General features: G+C 42.0%; 1 protein-coding gene across 1 annotated transcript in view; it reads left to right on the top strand.

Moving 5' to 3' along the window:
• The window catches only part of NEURL1B (neuralized E3 ubiquitin protein ligase 1B), a 66,018-nt gene that overhangs the window by 27,589 nt on the left and 17,219 nt on the right, over positions 1-21,210 (top strand). The window lies entirely within an intron of this gene.

Raw genomic sequence — 21,210 nt, 5'->3', positions numbered from 1 at the left:
GGCAGTAAATCCACTGAACTAGAGGTTCCTTTTGGAGGCCATGTGGCTGAGTGGCTATGTCACTGGGTAGTGTGACTTCAGGAGACCTGAGTTCTGTTCCTGGCTCTACTGCTGACAGTGCTGTGTGAGCCCTGAGCAAATCACTTCTCCCATCTCTGTTTCCCCTCCCCATCTTTGTCTTGTCTATTTTGGAGGGAAAGCAGTCAGGGCAGTGCCTCTCTCTTCATGTGAGTTGTATAGTTCCATGTGTAATGGGGCTTTAAGCTCTGCTAGATTTTCCCACCTCCCGTTTTCTTAGTACTCATATGCAACATGTCCAGTTCTGTTTTGTTTGGACTGTGAACTCCATCAAGCGAGGCCTGTCTCTTCTGATAGATTTGTAAATCACCCAGCAAGATCTTGGTAAGAACTATCTATGGACAGTAATGGGAGGGCACGGACAGTTGAGAGGCTCTACTTGGGCCCTAATCGGGAGCCATGTACATCAGTATTATCAGATCAATAACACCACCACCTGCTTTGGCCACTCAATAACTGCCTCCAAGTGCAAAACCTGCCTTTTATCTTTCCTACTTACATGGCTCATTTTGCCATCATATCTGAGTGCCTCACCATCTTTAACATGTTCAGTCTTACAGCAGCCGTCCAAGACAGGAAACCACTGTTACGTTCACACTGCAGATGGGGAACTGAGGCTAGAGTGAGTTACCTTGAATTGCACAGGGGTTTTGCAGTAGAGTAGGGGGCTGAACCCTCATTAGCCTCTGCCCAGGCTAGCATTCTATCCACTGGCTCTTCCTTTCTAGGACTTTGGCCCACATCATGCACTGAGATGTGAGTAGAAGAACACGTGAAGCCGTATGGTTTTCAGTGCAGAATCAGGACCTTTGTTTCTTAGTCAGCCATGGACTCTTAGTTTTGCTTCTGCATCATAATTAAGGTTGTGAATGTAAAAGTGCTAGAAGTGAAGCTTCGGGGATGCCTGTTGTGTAACTAAAGAAGGGAGAAATCCACAATTTGTTGAGATTGCGTGTGTTCTTAAATTGGCATTTGCTGGAGAATGACTCTAAGGGACTTCCTCTAGTAATGAACCAGCTTGCTCTTCTGTTATATCTTTTTTTCTGTGCTGTGGTTTAATTTGACCAGCCAAGCCTTGAAGGGAGGACTTCAGCAAGTAGAAAAGAGATTCTCACAATGCAACTAATTAGAAAGAACAAATAATTCTTGTGTGTGAGTGGGAGAAGACCTGTGTTTTTGTTTAGTTGTTGCATTGCTATTTAGGATGATGGGACTGAAAACCACTATCTTGGCAGTTTGATTATGTGGAGTAGGGTAGCACTGGAAGTTAAAGTAGTTGTGAAGTAGTATAATTATACATTTATATATGTAACTGGTACATAGTGTTTTAAGTTTAACCCTTCTTCACCCACAAAGAGAGAAATTCAGTGATTTACAGTGTTTTCTAGTAGGAAAGCAAATTCTTTCAGTCCTGCCTTCCAAGGGTAATAGTTGTGTGGTTAAGACATGTAGCCAGAAGCTCAGGAGTGTTTGGTTCTCTTTGTAGCTCTGCCAGAGACCTCTCATGTGACCTTGGGCAAGTCACTTTCCCTCTCTGCCTCAGGTTCCCCATGTGTATACTAGATAGGTCTTGCCCGCTTTACAAGCATGTTGTGAGGCTTGATTGGCTAAAGTTTGCAGAGGAGATTGTGTTTCTATCCTGTTTGCCATCCCGGGTTCTCAAATTCATTACTGTTTCTGTTGCCGTCCTGTCATTGGGATGGAGGCCATAGGTGGAACTCGTAAAGAGCTCATTAATAGAGCTACACAAAATGTTCCATTTAAAGTTTTGTTTGTTCATATTTAATTTTTGTTTTTTCAATGAAAAATGGTTTCTTTTTCAAAGTGAAAATTGCCATAGATTTTATATTTTACCTTCCAGTGTTTTTTAAAAAAAGCAACAAATTTAAATTGTTAAAGTTCATTTCAGAAAGTGTTCATGGAAAATGTTCATTGTTTTCCGGCTATCTAAATCTCTCAGTTGGCAATCCCTAACATGAGGCAGTAGAAGAGCTCCAAATAGCTCTGATACAAAAAAATTTATTCAAATTTTCTTTTAAAATATTTTTCTATTTCGAAAAATACTTATTTAACTATTGACAGTCATAGTGCGACACCCATTAATACTAATAGGAGCTGACACCATTGACTTGAATGTGAGATGCTAAAGTATTTTTGCTGGTTGCTGGGCTTTTTTCCCCTGGAAAGATGAGCTTAAAGCCGCATGTGACAGTAAAAGGTTATCAAAAATACAGGCAAAATATCTAAGATAGTTTGTTCGCATGCCTCTTTATCTGGGCCATGTAGCTCCCAGTTGGCCTGTTCACTGATCCTTCTTGCCTTTTCTTGAACTCAGCATGCTTGTAACAATTTATTGCCTATGTCTTTAAAATACAGTAACAGTGATGGGCACAGATTTTGAGCAGTTCATCTCTATTTCTTTCATGAGCACAGAGCCTCACTTCTCTCATGGAGCTGCATCAGTGTCTGTCTATTTATGGTTATCCCTGCAGTCATAAGTAACGGCTGAGCTGCTACCTCAGGCAGCTGAGACTCTTCCGATGCCCCTCTCTAGTTTCATTCCTCTGTTTTGTTCCAAGGCCAGTAACAGCACTTGTAGCTCATGTTGAGACTTGTCTCTTTCCGTATAAACAGAGAATGAGCTAAAGGGAGTGATGCTGCTCTGACAGTACAGTGGCTGTTCCTTTTTGCTGCCAGGGAGGAGACTTCAGTTCAGTGAATTCTCCTCGAATGTGCTTCCTGCTTCACATGAGGCAGAGCATCAACCACAGCTGTAGATGTTGAGGCACTAGAGAAGTATCTTGGGTGGGGTTTCATGTTGACGTTCTTGCTTCATCCATTAGAGTGAGCACTGTTTGTGCTGTCAGGGAGCTTCAAGGTTGTTGGCCCCATTCAGTCATTGGAGGTTGCGCCGTTCTTGTCGCGTATGCTGTGTGATGGTTTGTGTGAGGTGTGAAGCTGGGCACGACGAAGTTCACCAAGGAAGAAATGTTGGCTCGGGCATGGGTGTATGAAAGCCACACACCATCCCTTTCTCTCCAGATGGTCTTTTTCAATGTGGTGGGCCAGTTGTAGTGACACATTTGGGAGTCACAGAGAGAGAGGGAGCTTGTGTTTGGATACCTGTGCCATGGAAAATAGAAAGTTTGGCTTGGGAAAGGGAAACAAGAAAGGTATTCCACGTAGAATAAGGTGCGTCTTTCGACACAAACAGATAGTTTAGGCAGCACACAAGAGATGCTGTTCAGTCTGATACATGGAGACTTCAGACAGTACATGTGGGGAGGCTCTCTGACCTTGTGTATGTGGCTTAAACTAGTCAATATTAAAGTTAGGTCTACAGTAGAAAAGGTTTGCTAGTATAGCCATGCTGGTATAGCTAAACAGGTTGAACATCTCTAGTCCAGCACTTCAGGACCTGATCGGTGCCAAACAAGAGAAGTTGCCAGGTTACGGAAGGTCAATATTGTCATTACGGAAGGTCAGTATTGTCTAGCAGTATTACCAATAGTTCCATTGCTTACTGGACTCTTGGAAGGCATTTAGGGGTAAATTGTAGCTAAATGACAGCACAGGATGCTGAGAGCCAGGACTGGTGGCGATGTACAAACTTCATGGGACCATGGGAAGCTTGGGCACACCCATGATAAGTGCTAACTAAAATCATGCCAGACCACAGATGTTGAGTGTGCTGGACTAGAGGGGTTCAACTTGTACCAGCAAACCCACCTAGTGTGGACATTGGTTATCACAGCAAAAAATTGCTTTTTTAGCTTAATCATGGTACCTCAAGCAAAATAAGAATGTCTGTCTTTGCTGGTATAGCTAATTCCAGTATAACAGAATCTGCAACTTTTGTTAAAAGAGTAATGTAGTTCTAAAAAAGAGACACTCTTAGCGAACATTATACTAAAACCTGGTGCTAGTATACTATACCTGGTCTAAACTAATATTTCCTTGAAAATGTGTGGAAGGCATAGGGATGACTTATTTCTTCTCTTAACTCTTTGTGCTTGTCTTGTGTAGAAAGACAAACTGGAGAGTCCATCTCTCTTGCTCATTTTAATGTGAACAGCTGATGGTCATGGTGCTGAGGTGTCTTTCCAAACAGGTATCTGTCTTTGATTTATCTTCAGAAAGAGAGGCAATAGTAATGAATGGGTGTCTTTATCACTAGAAACCAGCTAGTAAAGTAAATTCAGGATTCCTAAATATAAACCAGAGACAAAGTGGTTATATCCAAAGTGAAAGCCTTGAGAAAAGATGGAATATAAGCTCTAACAATTCTTTCCTAGTTTTAATCTTTACTAAGAGTGCAATAGCTCTTGCCATGCACACCACAGATAGGCTGCAGTTCGAATACTGGGCTCTCTCCATTGGTGTTCTGTGATGCTATGAATTATTGACTATATTACTGAAAAGACAGGTTTCACAGAATATAGCCCTTAACCAATTCTGTGGAATAATCAGCTTAATGTGCAGATAACTGTTAACCATTCATACCTTTCGCTTCTGTCCTATGCTGCTCAGAGGCAGGGCAAAGTTTGGAAAATCATTTTGTGGCCCAGTTTTTTTCATCTAAAGGAATGAATGAAAGCCGAGGAATGGACTTACTGGTAGCAGACAGAGATGCAGTACTTCCTTTTTTGTGTATGTAACTAGCTTCTGTTAAGTATATTAGGATTACATGTGTTTCTGTGAAATTTGCCGGTTAATTTGTGGTGCATTGCCATTGTCTCATTCAAATGAATTCCCATTTACAAACTTACTTCTAATCATAAGTGCACTGAATTAGATTTTATTCTGTATGCTTTTTAGGCAGGGACCTGGTGCTCTTGCCTGTCTGTAAAGTGCCTTGGGCACACCTGGCATTTATGTAAAGAGCACAGCGCAGCGCTTACGATTTAATGGTGGGAACTCCAAATGGAGAGTGATCCACAAGGTGATTAAAAAAACTAACTGGCCAATCATGGCAAATAAATCCCTTTCCTGCTAAAAAGGGATGTTTGAGTGCGGATGTTGGTTATTCCAGTGCACGTTTTAATGTAAGTTATTCGATAGATTAAATGTAATTGTCTTCAGCTACCACCAGGGAAATACAATAAATGGCTTAATGTAGAGGAAGAAATGTGCATCTGGGAAAGAGATGCTCACACTGGAGACAGTCAGGGAAAGTTTATCTCCCCACTTTAATGCTATCAAAGGTAGGAGATTGTTAGAAATGACCAACTCAGCACAGCTGCTAAACTGCTCACCTGTTACACACCACTCTGAAGTTAAAAAAAATAGTAATAATTTGAAAGCGTGCATGCGGGAAGAACCCCCATCCCAGACTCTTTTGGATCGATTCAGTTATTCTTGTCAACTTATGCTGCTTCCTGCCTATTGTCTGCTCCCACATGCCTGTTCTCTGCTGAAGAACACCAGTATCACAAAATGGAATGGAGGACGCTTGGGGCCACTTGCTTCAAATAGGCGGAAACACACAGGATCACAAGAGACTCTAAACTCTGGGCATACAATTAAAAAAACGTTGCCTGATGATAAAATCCTGCTCAGGAGATTTTGGGGATGGGGGTTTGTTTTTGCACTATTTTCTACATGTGATTTTTATGTTTATTTTCCCAAGTATGTCTAAACAAGGCAAATAATTCACTTTGAATTAAAGTTTCAGTCCATCAGTTGAGTTGGAAGCTGGGCTTTTCAGACATCTGTTTATATTACTTCATTTGCGGTTTATATGGTTTCTGATTGCATACATTCTGAGAAGTGAGTTGTCTTGTCTTACGTTAAAACAGGAATTTAGCAGTAAAGAATGATCTGTACTTGGAGAGAGAACCACAGCTTGTGCCTTACTGGTATGACACTTTGAAGCCTTTGACTTAAACCATCCACAGTTCAAACCAGGTACAGCACTCCATTCTGTGGCTGGTATATCCGTCTGTCTATTCTTACTGTGAACAGCTTTCTTCAAGGAATCCATTTTTTGTATGTGAAATTGCATCCAGATTTGTGTTTTGCTAACAACGGAGTCTGGTTTTACGTTTTAAATGGTGGTTTTCCCTCCCCTCCTCTTGCTATAAAGATTTTATGACTTAGAATTTCTGTTCCTACATAAACAAAGGAGCCACTTTTGAGAGATGCACAAAAAACTTAACATAAACCAGTAGCTAACCCACTTGCAGCCCCCATAATATCTCCCCTCATGTAAAACTATTGACCCTCATTAAGCACTTCCATACTAGTAAGTAAATAGGCCTTTTGGTTTACTTAGAGACTCAAGAGACATGGGTTATTTTGGACCAAAGTGAAGGAGAAGCTGCTGGACTGCTCCTGTTTCTGGCCTGCTTAAACAGATGGGGTCTCGGTTTGTGCAACCCCGTAGATGGTGACTGTTTGGGACAAATTTTTCCAGTGGGGACATTTAGCCACATGGCTTCTACTTCTGTCTAAGGCAGATTTAACCCTTTCTGCCCCATTGATGGCACAGTACACGTCAAAGGAAGATATGCTGTGATGTAGCCTGTCTCTGCCTCAGTCATGTTCAACAGTCCAGTGTCCCTACGCAACACACACTGTTGTGGATTGATAAGTCTTCCCCTATCTTTGCGGCACATGGAATCTGTCAGTTCTGAAGAAGTTGCACTGCAACTGTTTAGGATTCATTTGTGTCCCCCCCCCGCCTCCAAAATCCCTTTATCGTTAAATCTTTTACAGTAAAAGAACCTTCTTGCAAACCGTGAGATAAACCAGTAAGTAGGAAAGCTCTATCCTTACCATTAATTTAGCTGTGAACCGTTAGTCATATCTCTTCACTCACACCCCCTGGATTCCTTAAATATTGTTTCTGAAAAAATGTAGTGAGATTGCAGCCTTTGTGTACATAAAGAATAAGATGATTGAAGACCTGGTCACAGCTTTATTTAGCTTCCTCCACTGTGTTCTTCCCAAAGCATTTTCCCCTGTCTTTGCCAGAGCACTGTTTAAACTGTGTGTAAATACAAATGGACGAAGTTTTAAAATCCTGTGCCATGTTGGGAGCTGGGCCTCTGGATGGAACGTCTTCCTAGAGGCTTCATTTACTCATCCACTGTGGGTTTTGTGGCTTTCTAAAGACATATCAGAAGCTTTGCATTTTGAAGCATGATGATCTAGTGACCCATCCCAGTCTTTTGGACGAAAATAGTGCTATGTCTGTTGGGGGGGAGGGGGGCGGAAGCCAGCACTGGACTCCTTCATGGTCTCTGACTACACTACAGTTATAATTAGTAGAAAGATGGTAGCACAGGGTTCCACGTTGTAAGTCCAGGTTATGCTCCTAAATAATGCAACTGATAGTGAAATGACTTATAAAGGGGAATTAATATCCATAAGGAATAGGTAATTAGCACAAAGAGCAATAAATAAAAATAGAATAGAAATAAACAAACAGAATAAATAAATAAATAAATAAATAAATAGAAAAAGATAAGTCAGCTCCCCGCCAGTCCCCACCATCTCCCTGCAATTCCCTGCTGCCTCCCTGCCTGTCTCTGCTGGTTCCCTGCTGGTCCCCACCAGCTCTCTGCAGTTCCTCACTGATCCCTCACCAGCTCCCTGCAGTACCCTGCTGGTCCCTGCCAGCTCCCCGCAGCTTTCCCAGCTATCTGCGAGCTCCACCCTGAGCCCTCCCAGCTCCCCACAGCTCCCAACCTGTCCCCCATGACTTCAGGGCTCACTTCCAGGGCCCCTGCATTACAGCACCTCCCACCTGGCCGCCACAAAGCTCACCTGTGTTCCTGGCTTTTGGTCCCTTGGCCCCTAAATGACATCAGTGCGGATCAGTGCGACTTATGATGAATCTGCTTTCCTGAATTAATTAACGACTTATATGAAAAATGACTCAGAGTGAAGCGACTTATAACAAGGAGTAAAGTTTCAGCAGCAAAGACAAATAGCAAGGTCGTTCCATTCAATGTAGTGCTTTCTTGGAAGAGGTTAAAGCACGAATGGGCTGTTGCACATGCTGTTCGGCTTTTTTGATGTCGCTTTGGAGTCGAATGCTGTTCTTGCTTTCCACAAACCACTCTCAACAGTTTAGCAGCTAATATTGAAAGTGCTGTTGCCTTCTGCTGTGTGGAGAGGCACGCAATACAATGAAGGTAAGGCTCTTCTTGTCCCACGCATCTTATAACCCAAATTAGGCAAGCACAGTACAGTTCCGCCATAAAAATGTGATGGTGCGTGCACAGCTCCATGCAGAGATTTGGCAGTGTGACTGCTGAGCATGGCTTTGCCCAAGTATACTTTCTGGGGTTGGAAAAAGAATTAAAAGAAATTGTATAGCAATAAGAGTTCATCACAGGCACTGAGTTTTATAGAGTTTCCATAGAACAATAGAAATGTAAGCCATGCTGAATTACAACTTTTATTTTTTAAGTCTTTTTTTGTTGTTTTGTTTTGTTTTCCTGGCTATTCTCCTGGTGCAGTGTAGTGATGATTTGTGTCTGTAGGGGATGGGTTGGATTTCCTGTGTCCGATGGAGAATAAAATTCTTTCCCTGTTCCTATTCCTGTCTGTACTGGAAGCCATGTACCAGTAGACTAATTGAATTTGATGTGCAACCAACAGCACGCTTTCCATGGGCCTCTTCCTCTAAATTATGGAACAGAATTAGAACTGCTGCTTCGAGGCTAATAAAAGGGAGTGTATTTCAATCTCCAGTTGTATTAAAACCCATTAACAGTGGAATGACATGATCACCAGCTATAAGTCTTCAGTGCACACAGCTTAGTACAGTTGGTAAGAATAAAGGTGCTTTACTAGAAAACAAGACTTCACCAGAGGGTAATGGAAGTAACTCTGAGGCAAAAGGGCAAGAGAACAGACTATTTAAATGCTAACAAGTTCATCAGAATTGTGGTTTCCTACCTTGATTCTAACTCTTTGCAAAATCAGTGTAACTATTTGCTCGTTCAGACCAAATACTTCAGTGCAATCTTTAATTTTTTTAAATAAATCGAAGTATAAAGCCGTAGTTTGAGAAACAATCAATTGACTGTATTGCCACCATCAACTTCGCTTTTTTGCTCCAGAAGGAAAGGAAAGTTGATGAGGGATGGCTGAAAATGGCAAGGAGGAAAGTGGTTTTTAAAATCTGTGAAAAATACTTACATTCTAACAGTTCTTAATATAGTTAAATGACTGGCTGCGAACCTGAGCATTAATAGTTAGAATTTATTCAGTGTTCACAGTATTTATCACTGACTGTTTACCTTCTATCCCAGCAGCCTTTGGGACTGGTACATGGAACTGATAAAAGAAACAATAGTAAGTTATTCCAGTCTTGCACAGGTCACACTTTTGATTACTGTGAAAAACTGCCTCTTTGCCTCCCAGTTTAGGAAGAGAGAATAATGCAAATTTAAAAAAAATATTGTGAACTAAAAAAAAGGCAACAGTTGAGTCATAACATACAGAAAAGAAGTCATCACAACTAACAAACAAAGCCGTGTTAGTCTGTATCTTCACAAAACAGAAAAACAGTTTTGTAGCACTTTAAAGACTAGCAAAATAATTTAGTAGGTGATGAGCTTTCATGGGGCAGGCCTAGTTCTTCAGATCTGGAAATAGTGCTGAAAATGAACCAGCATGACAAATGTATAACGGAGAGAGAGAAAACAAAACTATGAAATGAAAACTGACAAATCAGCTGGGGGTGGAGGAGTGTGTGAAGGGTCGGGAGAAAATTACTTTCTGCAAGCGTCTAAGTTAAGTGACTTGCCTGAGATCACTACAAATATCAAAGACATTATGAAATGTGGTACTTTCGTTTCTTGGCCTCAGTAGAGATAGCAATTACCTTACACGTTACAAAGACAGTTTCCCCATCTTTGATACATCTCAGGCAAGTCACTTAACTTAATAGACACTTGCAGTTCCTCCCAACCCTTCGCCCTGCATCGCTCCCCCAGCTGATTTGTCAGTTTTCATTTCTTTTGTTTTGTTTTCTATCTGTTGCATATTTGCTGTGCCAGGTCATTTTCAGCACTATTTCCAGATCTGAAGAAGTGGGTCTGCCCCACAAAATCTTATCACCTTATAAATTATTTTGTTAGTCTTTAAAGTGCTACATGACTGTTTTGTTGTTGTTGATGTTGTTTTAACAGACTTAGGTGATGTATAGCTTTCCTATGCAGGCCTTGTATGAAAACTAATATGCCTTGGCTATAGCATATTAATGAGCACATAGTCCAAAAATTGCTGGGCAGCTTTATTTATAGTATGATTAGCTGGCTGACTATTGTTAAGACTTTTTTTTAGCTAGTAGCCAAATACTTCATCCAGTTTTGCATTCCTTATTTCATTACTTTCAAAACCTGGCAGGCAGGCCATCTTTCAAAGCATTCCAGCTCATGAGCATGGCCTTCTGAAACAACATGAGCCAATGGACAAGGGTGTCAACAAATCATGATAAATTATGACAAGCTGAGCGCTTTTCAAGGCTTCCATCTATCATGTGGATGCTTTCCTCACTTGCACACAAGAAGACTTGAGAAGAGCATTATCCCATAGACCCTGCCTTTTGTCCATCTCTCTGTCTCATTGAGTCCAAGAAATTGCTACTCATACATACTATTTTATCAGCTTGAGTGGGTGGGTGTTTCCATCCATTTCAAATGAGTTCAGTTTGTGCTTACTTATATTACAGTAGCTCTTTGGGGCCCCATTGTGGTAGGCATTGTGCAAACACACAAGCTACGTCTACACTAGAGAGTTTTGTCAACTAAAAATGCGTTCTGTCAATAGAACTCACCACCTTTGTTGATAGCCTTCTGCCTCTCCCCCACGAGGCAGAACACCTTTCTTCTCAACAGAATCTGTCGACAAAAAAGCCATGTGGACACTCCGGGGGGGCACTCTGCTGTGCTTCTAGTTGGGTGTTCTGTCGAGATAGCAGCCAGGCAGTCCAGCCACTCTCTGTCGACAGAGCTGATCAACAGAGTGATTCGCTTTCGTGTGAAGCTGCGATCTATCCACAGAAGTTTTGTTGGAAGATCTCTCCCGGCAGTAACTTCTGTCGACAGATTGCTGTAGTGTACATGTAGGTATAGTGAGAGGCAGTGCCTGTCCCAAAGAACTTTCAGTCAGAACAGGCAAAAGGTAAGAGTGGAAACGGGAGGCAAGGGTAAATGAAGTCATGGAAACAGGAGTAGAAACTCACCTCTTCTGGTTCTCAATCCTGCCCTGCTCATGAGACCATATTTCCTCCCCTCCTGGTCTATCCCTTATTATGGAAATGCAGCCTCCCCATTTCAAAATCCTACATGGGCTCACTTTTTTTTTCTTTTTGCTTACCTCAGCAATGCAAAGTAATAAAGTTTGTTGAGTGAAGAATTTGCTCCTCAGCTTTAGGACCAGGAAATGCCAATAAACTGCTTTAAGTTGAAATGATATCCCACTTTCAGGTGACAGAACCAAAGTGGTTGAATTAAAAATACTTTATCTTGAAGAGTTGCTGGGGCTAGGGTAAAACATTTTGAGCTCAGAGTTGATAATAGGGACATGGGACAAAGCAGAGGAAAACTGTCCAATGTGTTCTGCTGGTTATGCATGAAGACAAAAGGGTGTTGAGATCCAAGAATGCAATGGCAAAACGTAGGCTCTGAAGGATAAAGACATGATTATGGGTCTGTCAGCATTACCCCCATTATACAAAGCTCAGATTTTTCAAACTGGCAGGATGAAAAAATAACCCTAAAAATGGGTGGCCATGCATTGACACAAAGTTAAACAGTTTGGGCCACTGCATATTTGAATGCAGAGCTCATCTGTAGGTCTTTATTAATTTCTGAGTGACTTCTCATGCAAGGGAGCTGCACTGCCTAATGCCAGCTTTTCATGGTGTTCATTAACTACCATGGCAACCTTCTGTTCCTGGGTAGGGTAAAGAGAGTTGGTGATGTTTTGTGCAACAGCGGGTTATGCAGCTCACCCCAGGCTGTTGGAGCCTGTGTTGATGATGAAGAAGCCACTTTTGGTTGGTATCACTCTAGCCCCTTTCAGGGTAGTGGGGCAGGGGTTACAAGGTGAGTTACCATGTTCAAAGAAGAGAGGAGGACTTGAGGCTCCCCTTCCCGCCCTCTGACAAAAAAAGCAAGTCTATTTGCATAAAACATCACAGCACCTGAATTTTGAAAAAAGGTCTCTGCACACTGAATTGGGAGGTAGACTGGTTGTCCTAGGTGCTTTGGGATGCTGCAGGAGGGTGTTGGTTCATGAAAGACTTCTTTGGTATGGCTGTTTTTCACCCTTAGAATAGTCTCTCTTTACTCATTATTTTCTGTATTTCAGCTGCTGATGCTCTTGTGTCCAAAAAAAAAAAAATTCAATTAACCATGATAACTTGGGCCTGGGGTTTTCCCTTCAAGGCAGCTATTCTTTTGTGTACTTTTTTTAATGATATGTCTGAACTGTGCACTTGTATTTCTCATTACTACAGAGAAATTGTTTTAATTTTAGAGGAACAGCCATGTGCAAGTTCATTACAGCAGGACACGTGGAGATAAGGGAATAAACTGGTGGGGGAAAAAGAGCATGTCACAAGTGAAACTGCTGAAATATGCTAGATTGATAGTGCTCTACAGAAGTAGTTTTGTCATCATTGCCATTAGCAAGTAGCGTCTTGGTAAAGAAGAGAAACTTTTGTAAGACCATGAGAGATTTGTTCTTGGCCTTTGATTTGAAGAAAGGTCGTGTCTATATTAGTGAGCTTTTTGTGCTATAGCTGCACTGATGCAGCTGACCTGCTGTAAGATGACTTGGATAGCGGGTTTGTGCCGATGGGAGAGAGCGCCACAGTCAACATAAAAATCCTACCTCAGTGCTCAGTGGCAGCTATGCCAGTGGGGACGCTCTCCTGTCAACATTTAATTGTGCACACTGCCACTTGGTTTTCAATGTGGTTTTTTTCACGCCGTTGAGCAACATACATTTTGCCAACGTAAGCAGTGGTATGGACAGAGCCTAAATGGGATTTCTGAGGAGGGGGAAGAAGTATGATTTTACAATGAGAGAGAGAACCGGAGTTGACAATCTCAATGTAAAATGCCAATGAAGAAAAAGCCTATGTAATTTTTGCCTTGGCATGGCTATCTGTGCTCACCTCCGTATTCCCCACCTGGGATTTACCTTGACTTATTTATTACATTAAGGTAAAAATTATACTTCATTATCTCCACTAAGAAAGTTATCTCATTGTAACATACATCTTTTTTGCAGTAAAAACATCATCGTGTGTGTGTGTGTGTGTGTGTGGCTTGTGCACGCAATAAGAATTTCAAGGCAGTTTGACTAATTAATTTTCCTTAATCTTGTTGCTGTGCTAAATGACATCATCCCACATTCCCTAACGATTCATAAAGAAGTTCAGTCCCACAGCAAAAATTTCACATTTTCTTGGTTCCATTATGAGTGCAATATATATTCATTTGCAAGAGCTGCACATATTGTTACCAGAACTGCCCATGGGTCCCCTCACTGGTTTGTGTTGTAGTTTTGTCTGCTAATGGGAAACTCTTCCTACATCAGTAGACTGGCAAGCAGAAGCTTCAAGCAAATCGTGTCTGTTTTTAGAAGAAATTGTGCAGTGCATTTGCTGCAAACCCACCTGAATTGGAGATGAAGAAAACCTTCACATGATCCTCTGCTGTGCAATGAACATGTTCTACTGTATTATAGTTCTAGCTCTTACACTTGCAAAATGACTTACAAATTCAAAACTTCAATTATAACATTATTGCTGTGAGGAGTTCATATGTTACTTTGCATCCAGGCATGAACTTGTGGCTTTTTTATATCTTCCCTACCCTTTTCTTTCTTTTTGTAGTCTATGACCGGCACTTACCGCTGCAGAGCTGCTCTTCAGACCAATTTTACCCCATTAAAAGTGACCTAAATTTTTTGAGAGATGCAGTAGACCCTCAGTGGTAGTTGATGTCATAAAGAAATGGCACATCCTTAACACCTGTAGAAATAAAGTCACGCTTATTTAGGTCCCTAAATATAGATTGAGGGGTCTAACTTTGGGAACTGACGAAGAATTTGGCTTACCCATGTGTTAAATATGTGAAATTAACACTTCCCCAGAGACTGCTATTATATTCCCTTTATAATGAATGTTGAAGCAGTGCACTAAAAAGTTATTGAAGATTGCCTCCCATGGTCCCAGAAGACTAAATAATAAAGATACAATCAAGATTTAACAACTATTTACATAAAGTCCTGTTGCATGATTAGAACGTTTTATTTCATTTCTGCTTATGCAAACAATAAAAAGCTTCCCTTCCACTCTAAGGTAAGTTGCAAGATGCATGTACGTGTAGCAGCATCACGCATGTCCTCCATGGGTGAATATTCTATAGTAAATGGCTTTGGAGGGCTGCTATGTTTCCATTTGACCGCAGAAATAAATTAACTTTTGAGTGGTGTGTTAAACATCCCTCATGAAGTAGGCATTGTCCCAATCTTCCTGTCGGTTGGGGTTTGTGAGGGATCCTGATAAGAGGCCACCTGGCCACCCGTAAAATATTGTGCAATGCCCTTTGGAAGGCTCCTTTATTATTAAACTGGGCCGTGGCAGCAGCTGTCTAACCGTTTACTGTAAAAAGAAAAATTTCTAATGTTTCTGGTAAACCTGTTTGATAAAGCCGTGCCCATAAAGATAAAGCGGAATGATAGCTATGTTTCTTGCCTAGTGAATATTAATGGTCAGATTGCTTGCTGCAATCATCCTTAGTGTTTGTTCTCTGAGCAATGGGAAGGCCAAATTCCATTGTCACAATGAGCTGTTAGCCCTTTTAGTGCCACTTATCAGGCTGGGCACTGTTAATAATCCATCATTTCCCTTTACTCTTGCAGTATGTGCTGTGCTGTTTTCTGTGGGGGTAGTGCCAGCAATAAGAACCTGCTTCTGTTTGGTGTCCGGCTCATTTTGCAGCTACACAGTCACAGGTGCATGCTTTGGCCATTCCTCAGCTACGCTTCCTGAGCAGGGACCCTCTTTGTGCTCTGTGTTCGTGAAGTCCCTAGCACAGCAGTTGGCAACCACAATAGCAAGAAGAACCATTTTTCAAACTTGATAAAAAACTCAATAATTCAAGAGCTGCAGTGCATGTTCCTTAATAAATAACATCGAACCATAGTTTTGTTAACCCCTATTTTAAAAACAGCACCAACACAATTATTTGCTCTACATGTTTTTACTGCAGGATGTTCACAAACTTGTTACATATTCTATTTCCTCACACCTTCCGTGTCTGTTTATACCACTGTCTTCCTGACTTTCACTCCCAGATCCACTTTAATTATGCCAATTTTACTTCACATTTAATTTCAGTTTTCTTTCTTAAAATGTGTGTTGCCCTTCACAGCAGGAATGCCGCAAGCTTCCTTTTCCTTTTCAAAATCAAAAATTTATTAGCAATATGATCAAAATACAGATACAGTATTATTTCCCACAATGCACTTCACATATTAAAGTGGGAGTTATCCAACATTTTGAGATTGCATGTCGTTTGCTCTTTATATATGAGTTGTTCATTGCTGGGCTTTTAGATGTTCACCATTTATCAATAATCAGGAGGGTTTTTTTTTTTGTTTTGTTTTAGACACTTTGCAATTATAGAGTTGGGAGCCACGAAGAAGCACTTAAAGAGCTGCGTGCATCTCCTGAGTCACAGGTTGCAGACTCCTGTTCTATCAGAAAGGGGCCTTGGTCCATGACTGAGGCTCCCAGGTAATCTGGCAATACAAATAATAATAATATAACGGAGTAGTGCCTTACGCAGCATCTCTGATTTCTTTCCACCTCAGCCTTAAAGCATCACTTTGATTACTCTCAGTCACTGGTCTCCAGTAAATCTACAGTTAAGTTTGATTTCCCAGACCTACTTCTCTTCTTCCTCGCTTTAATAATTTCAGTGTAATTACTTCAGGTGTCCTACCTCTATGTGAGAGAAGGGAGAGTCAGGACTCAAGGCATCAGCACAACTGCAGTTCATCAGGCCAGTGTCTACCTTTGGCTGGAATGTTGAACAGCAGCAGCTTTTGATAAACAATGCAATCATATGAGTGGTGAGGAAGGTGTGGCTGTGATATGCTAGGAATCCCCAGTGTTCTTCCTAAATGAGCTGGAAAGGTTTTATTTTTCAGATTAAAACCATGAGAAATACACGGAAACTGCTCAGTGTCTGTCTGCAGTACGTGTTTGCAATACAAAACTTGTCTTGAGTATAATACCCTCTAAAGGTCAATTTAACTTAAGAAATTTACTAGAATTTCAAAAATAGACTGAGGTTTTAGATGAGGTAAAAGTACATATTGACTTATCTGTTAGGTAAATTTTGTCTTGTTTTAGCCCAGTTGATGTAGCTCTGCAGAATAGGTTTGTTGAAATAGTGACTTGGTCAGATGCCATTTCTTGCTGTGTATTTTCAGTGAGAATTGTCTACCTACAAATTATTTTCTCTTAATTTTAGCTCGCTTTGATGTGCCTAGTTTATTTCCATGTTCTCTTAATCCGTGTGTACTGCTGTCAAATCTTCAGTGTTCAAGGGACGAATGTAAGCATTATGATGTTGATTCCACTGGGGAAGAAAGGCAGAGAATGGCAAGTGTTATAATGTGAAGAGAGTGCAGTACGGGTTTTGTGGGCCTTTTGCCTACCTTTCGTTTAATCTGTTCTGTTTATGGCACCTAATTAATTCTGGCCACAGATAGGGCACTTTACAGATGAGAAACTGAAGCCCAGAGACTAAAAGTGACTTGCTCTAGGTCACCTTGGAGATTTTGGTAGTTCAGGAAACTGAAGTTTGTTCTGCCCATTGTTATTTACTGTAAGGTTATGTCTGCACTACAGCAATCTGTTGACAGAGGTTGCCGTTGAAAGATATCTTCCAATAAAACTGCTGTCAAAAGATTGCAGCCACACATGAAAGCGGATTGCCCTGTCAGTCTGCTCTATCAGCAGAGTGTGGCTGGACTGCCTGGCCACTTTTTCTCAGCAGAATGGACAATCAGCACAGCAGACAGGGATTCCCGGTGACCTGGAAGTCCTGTCTGTCGACAGGGCCCCCTAGAGCATCCACCCAGCTTTTTGGTTGACAGATTCCATTGAGAGGTGTTGTGCCTTGTGGGGAGAGAGGCAGAAAGGTGTCAACAAAAGTGCCGAGTTATGTCACCAGACGCATTTTTAGTGGGGATGCTCCCCGAGGTTTGTCGAAGAAACTCTCTAGTGTAGAAGGATCTTAAGACTTTTATTCTAGAATGAAAATGTGAAAACTGCAGTGAGGAAGCTGCCCAGGACAGTAATGGAATTGCAAACATGATCCCTGCTTCCTTCACTTTGAGGATGACTCTTGATGTCAAGTATAGAAAGAGGAGGCAAAGGTTAGAAAAGCAATACAAGGAATCAGCTGAGAAATTACAACAAAAATGATCAAGAAATGGCAGTTGCTGGGATTGACACTAATCAGATTGCCAGGACCACTTGCAAAAAACCAAAACCATAACCAAGCTCAACAGCTGAAGTCATTTGCTGTGTAAATGATGCCTCTTCTGGCTCAGTCGCCTGGTAAATGGTGTTTTATTCAAAATGGCAACCGACAGGTGTTCATGGTAGGAAAGAATGACCTTATAAATAAACTATCCATTCATTTCCTTCGGGAGTTTCCTCGTGTGCAGTCACATTGTTCTCTCCTGTGTTTCAAAAACAATTTCAGACAAGCAAACAAACAAAAAAATAACCCTAGGCTGTGGCCTGTGGCGGGCTGGAATGAGGAAAGCATTTGAAGTGGGTGGAGTTGTAATTGCTTTTCCATCCCTTGCATTGGCAGAACAGACACTCCCCTTTTGTTCTGTTGCTGCTTTTGGGTGGAACAAATTCTGGCAGAGAAATCACTTGTCAAAATGCTGTCCCGGGTCTCCGTTTCTTTTAGTGTTTCCTTTGTTCACCAAGTCTATGCACTAGGAAAGCTGATGTTAAAGTTTGTAGGAAAAATCTGTGGCTTTTTGTAGGGCTGGATAGGAGGGGGTGAGCAAAAGCTATAGTCCCCATTCCCTACCAAAGTAATCCTAAACTGAGGGCAATACACTGTTTCCCCTGGATTTTATTTTCAGATGTTTGGGAAAATACAGTGAACTCTTTCATATTCAGCAACCCTGGGATGGCAGGTTGCTGGATATTAAAAAGTACAGCTTAACAGAGAAGTGGCTGCAGGATCCCCAGTAGGGGGCTGGCGGGGGCACTGGGTTAGGGGGAATTCCAGCAGCTGCAGGGTAGGAGAACTGTGCAGGTTTGCAGGGCTCTGCCGGTGGGGCCCAAGGCATGGGACTGTACCGGCAGGCCAGGGCTCTGCTGTAGTGCAGGGCAGTGCCAGCGCATGGGGTGCTGCTGGCAGCCCTGGGCTGTGCCAGTGCATGGGACTGTGCCAGTGGCCTTGGGTGTGGGGCTCTGCCAGCGGCCTCAGGCTCTGCTGGTGTGCAGGGCTCTGCCCGGGCACCAGGCTCTGCTGGCAGCCCTGGAGTGTGGCGCATGCCAGGAGCCGGGCTGGGAAGCGGAACTCTGCCAGTTCCAGAGGAACTCCAGCAGCCCAGGGCTGAGAGCCGGCAGCTCCAGCTCGAGGCCGAGGCTGGAGCCGGCAGGGGCTGAGGCTGGTTAATTAAGAGTTCCGCTATAACGAATACCAGATAAGAAGGAGTTTACTGTATAGATCAGAGGGCTATAGGCTATATTTAACATTAGTTTCGAAAATGTTTTTGCCAGCCTCAGGGTGGGATGGTACCTGTCGGGTGGGGTTGACTGCACGGTCGCTCAAAGGTACCTTTTGAAGATGCTAAAGATCCAATTCCACCTTCTTAGTCAGGATGTTAAAGTTATCCAACTGCTATTCGTAGCTGCATTTTTGCATGCTAGATGCTGGTCTGCGCATGTTTGTATCAGTGATCCTGACTTTGCTGAAAGAACCAAAATCACATTCTCTCTGCAGCCAAGAGGTGTGTTAGACCATTTCTCGCTGCACGCACGAAATGTTAGAACAGTTGGGTCAGTGCCAGAAGCGGCTGTCTTCTGTATCTGGGCTTTTAACGTGGAATGAATTAATTGGTGGGTGCATCTTAAGTTACACAGGGGACTGAGCCACCATTGTTACACAGAATTCCCTTTGGAGGGTTGTCTGACAACGTACAGCATTGCAGCATCTGACTTCATGGGAGGTTAAGGAATCTGCTATGTCCTAATCACAAGCCAAGAACTCAGCTCATTTTGAGCATGGCTCCATACACCAGCAGACGTAACTGCTAACAAATTGCGGTCAAGTGAGCCAAGGTGCACAAAGCCATCTAACTGATTTCGAACAGGGTGTATTGTGGTTTGTACTCTTGATCTCACTTGGGGGCTGCCTCATGCTCTTGCAGATGCTAATGACTACTGACTGGTCCCTGTTGAGGTCCATGAAAAATGTCTTTCCCAGAATGTCTGTGTGTGTCTGTCCAGTGCAGGAAATTCACAGGTGTGTCATAATTGGAGCTCAGGGGATTGGCAGGCAGAGTTTATGCAGAACCACTGAAGAAAACAAGATAGCCAAAGACCATTCTTTTATCTTTTGGTTTGCAATCTCTGATCTTTGGCATCTTTGTGCCACAGGAGCTGAACTATGCCTGTTGTAGATTCCTCTCTTTGAGCTGTAATCTTTTCTCATATTGGCTTCTGCCCTTTTTCTTCCATCTAAGCCCTGTTGCTTCCCTGGACTGCCATTCTGTTACTGTGTAGAGCATGTGTTTGCTCAAGAAGAGAATGAAAGTCCCAGGCTGTCATGGCAGTGCCCATTATATTTTCACTTGGAAAAAGGTATCATGATTGCAGATCTTCTGTCAGCTCTTCCGAATTGAGTTTTTAGCATCATCTGGTGTTCTCTTGAAAACAAAGGAAGCCATTAGTGAGTACAACCCATGACACTCTTCCTGACATGAGAAGAAGCCATAATTTAGACTGTGAGGAAACAGCTTGAGGCAAAGCCCAATTATTTTTTTAAATGTCATATATGGCAAAATATTTCAAAATAAATGTGCATGTAGCATTTATAGTTAATACAGCTGGCACCAACTCTCCAGCATTTTTCTTTGTTTCCTTTTTGTATATGTTAAAAAGGTGTTTGAAATATGTATTACATTTACAACAAGAACAAAAAGGACTGGGGAGCTGGGAAGAACAGATGATCCTATAGGTAGCTTTGCTGTTGTCTTTGATTCTTCTTCTTTTCCTTTATTCTTGTGTTTGTAGTAACACCTAGAAGCCCCAGATATGGACCAGATGCTGTACAAATGCAGAACAAGACAGTCTCTGCCCACAAAAACTTGCAGTTAAAGCTCAAGTCCGGAAGCAAAATTTGAGTTCTAGTCCCATTTCTGTCCCAGATTCACTGTGTAATCTTCTCTGAGGGCCTGAACAGGTTCTCATTCAAATCAATGTCAGAATTCCCATGGACTTCAATGATGTAGTACTGAGCCCATAATTTCTGGGCCTCCATTAACCTACCTGTAAAACGTGGCTGATGATACTTCCGTACCACATAGGGGTTCTGGAAGGCTTGCAAAGCACTTTGAGATCTACACGGGAGAGTGGAAGCATAAATGCAACATCTCATAATTGTTTTCTTATTCTGTGAAAGACACATGGGCTTCTTGATGTTCCAGTCACATCTGATGTCTGAGTCTATGTAAATTTTCATGCAGAGCTTTTAATGTTCTGGAAAAACTCTGTGCTGATGTAGGGATTGTACACTGGATTGTAAATGCATTGGTGTATTTTTTTCACAAGGTTCAACTCCACAGCTAAGAAATTGTTTGTATGTGCATGTCTTTGTGCACCCTGTCCAGCAGCTGATCCTACCAGCATGATTCTTTGACGCAGTGCAGATCAGCTGAGGGATTGACTATGTGTTTACTTGGTGCTGTGTTTGAAGCTCAGCCAAATGTTCTCCTGTGTTCTGAATGGATGGAGAGAAATCTAGTAGGTATACAAGAGTGTTATTTTTTAAAACTTCCTCGGGTATAAAACCAAATTTGCTCAAGTGCAGGCTGCCAGAGTCAGATTTA

Source organism: Carettochelys insculpta, chromosome 15 (assembly GCF_033958435.1).
Source record: "Carettochelys insculpta isolate YL-2023 chromosome 15, ASM3395843v1, whole genome shotgun sequence".
Classification (NCBI taxonomy): Eukaryota; Metazoa; Chordata; order Testudines; family Carettochelyidae; genus Carettochelys; species Carettochelys insculpta.
The sequence above is the reverse complement of the archived record's forward strand: the minus strand, read 5'-3'. Positions and strand labels throughout refer to the sequence as shown.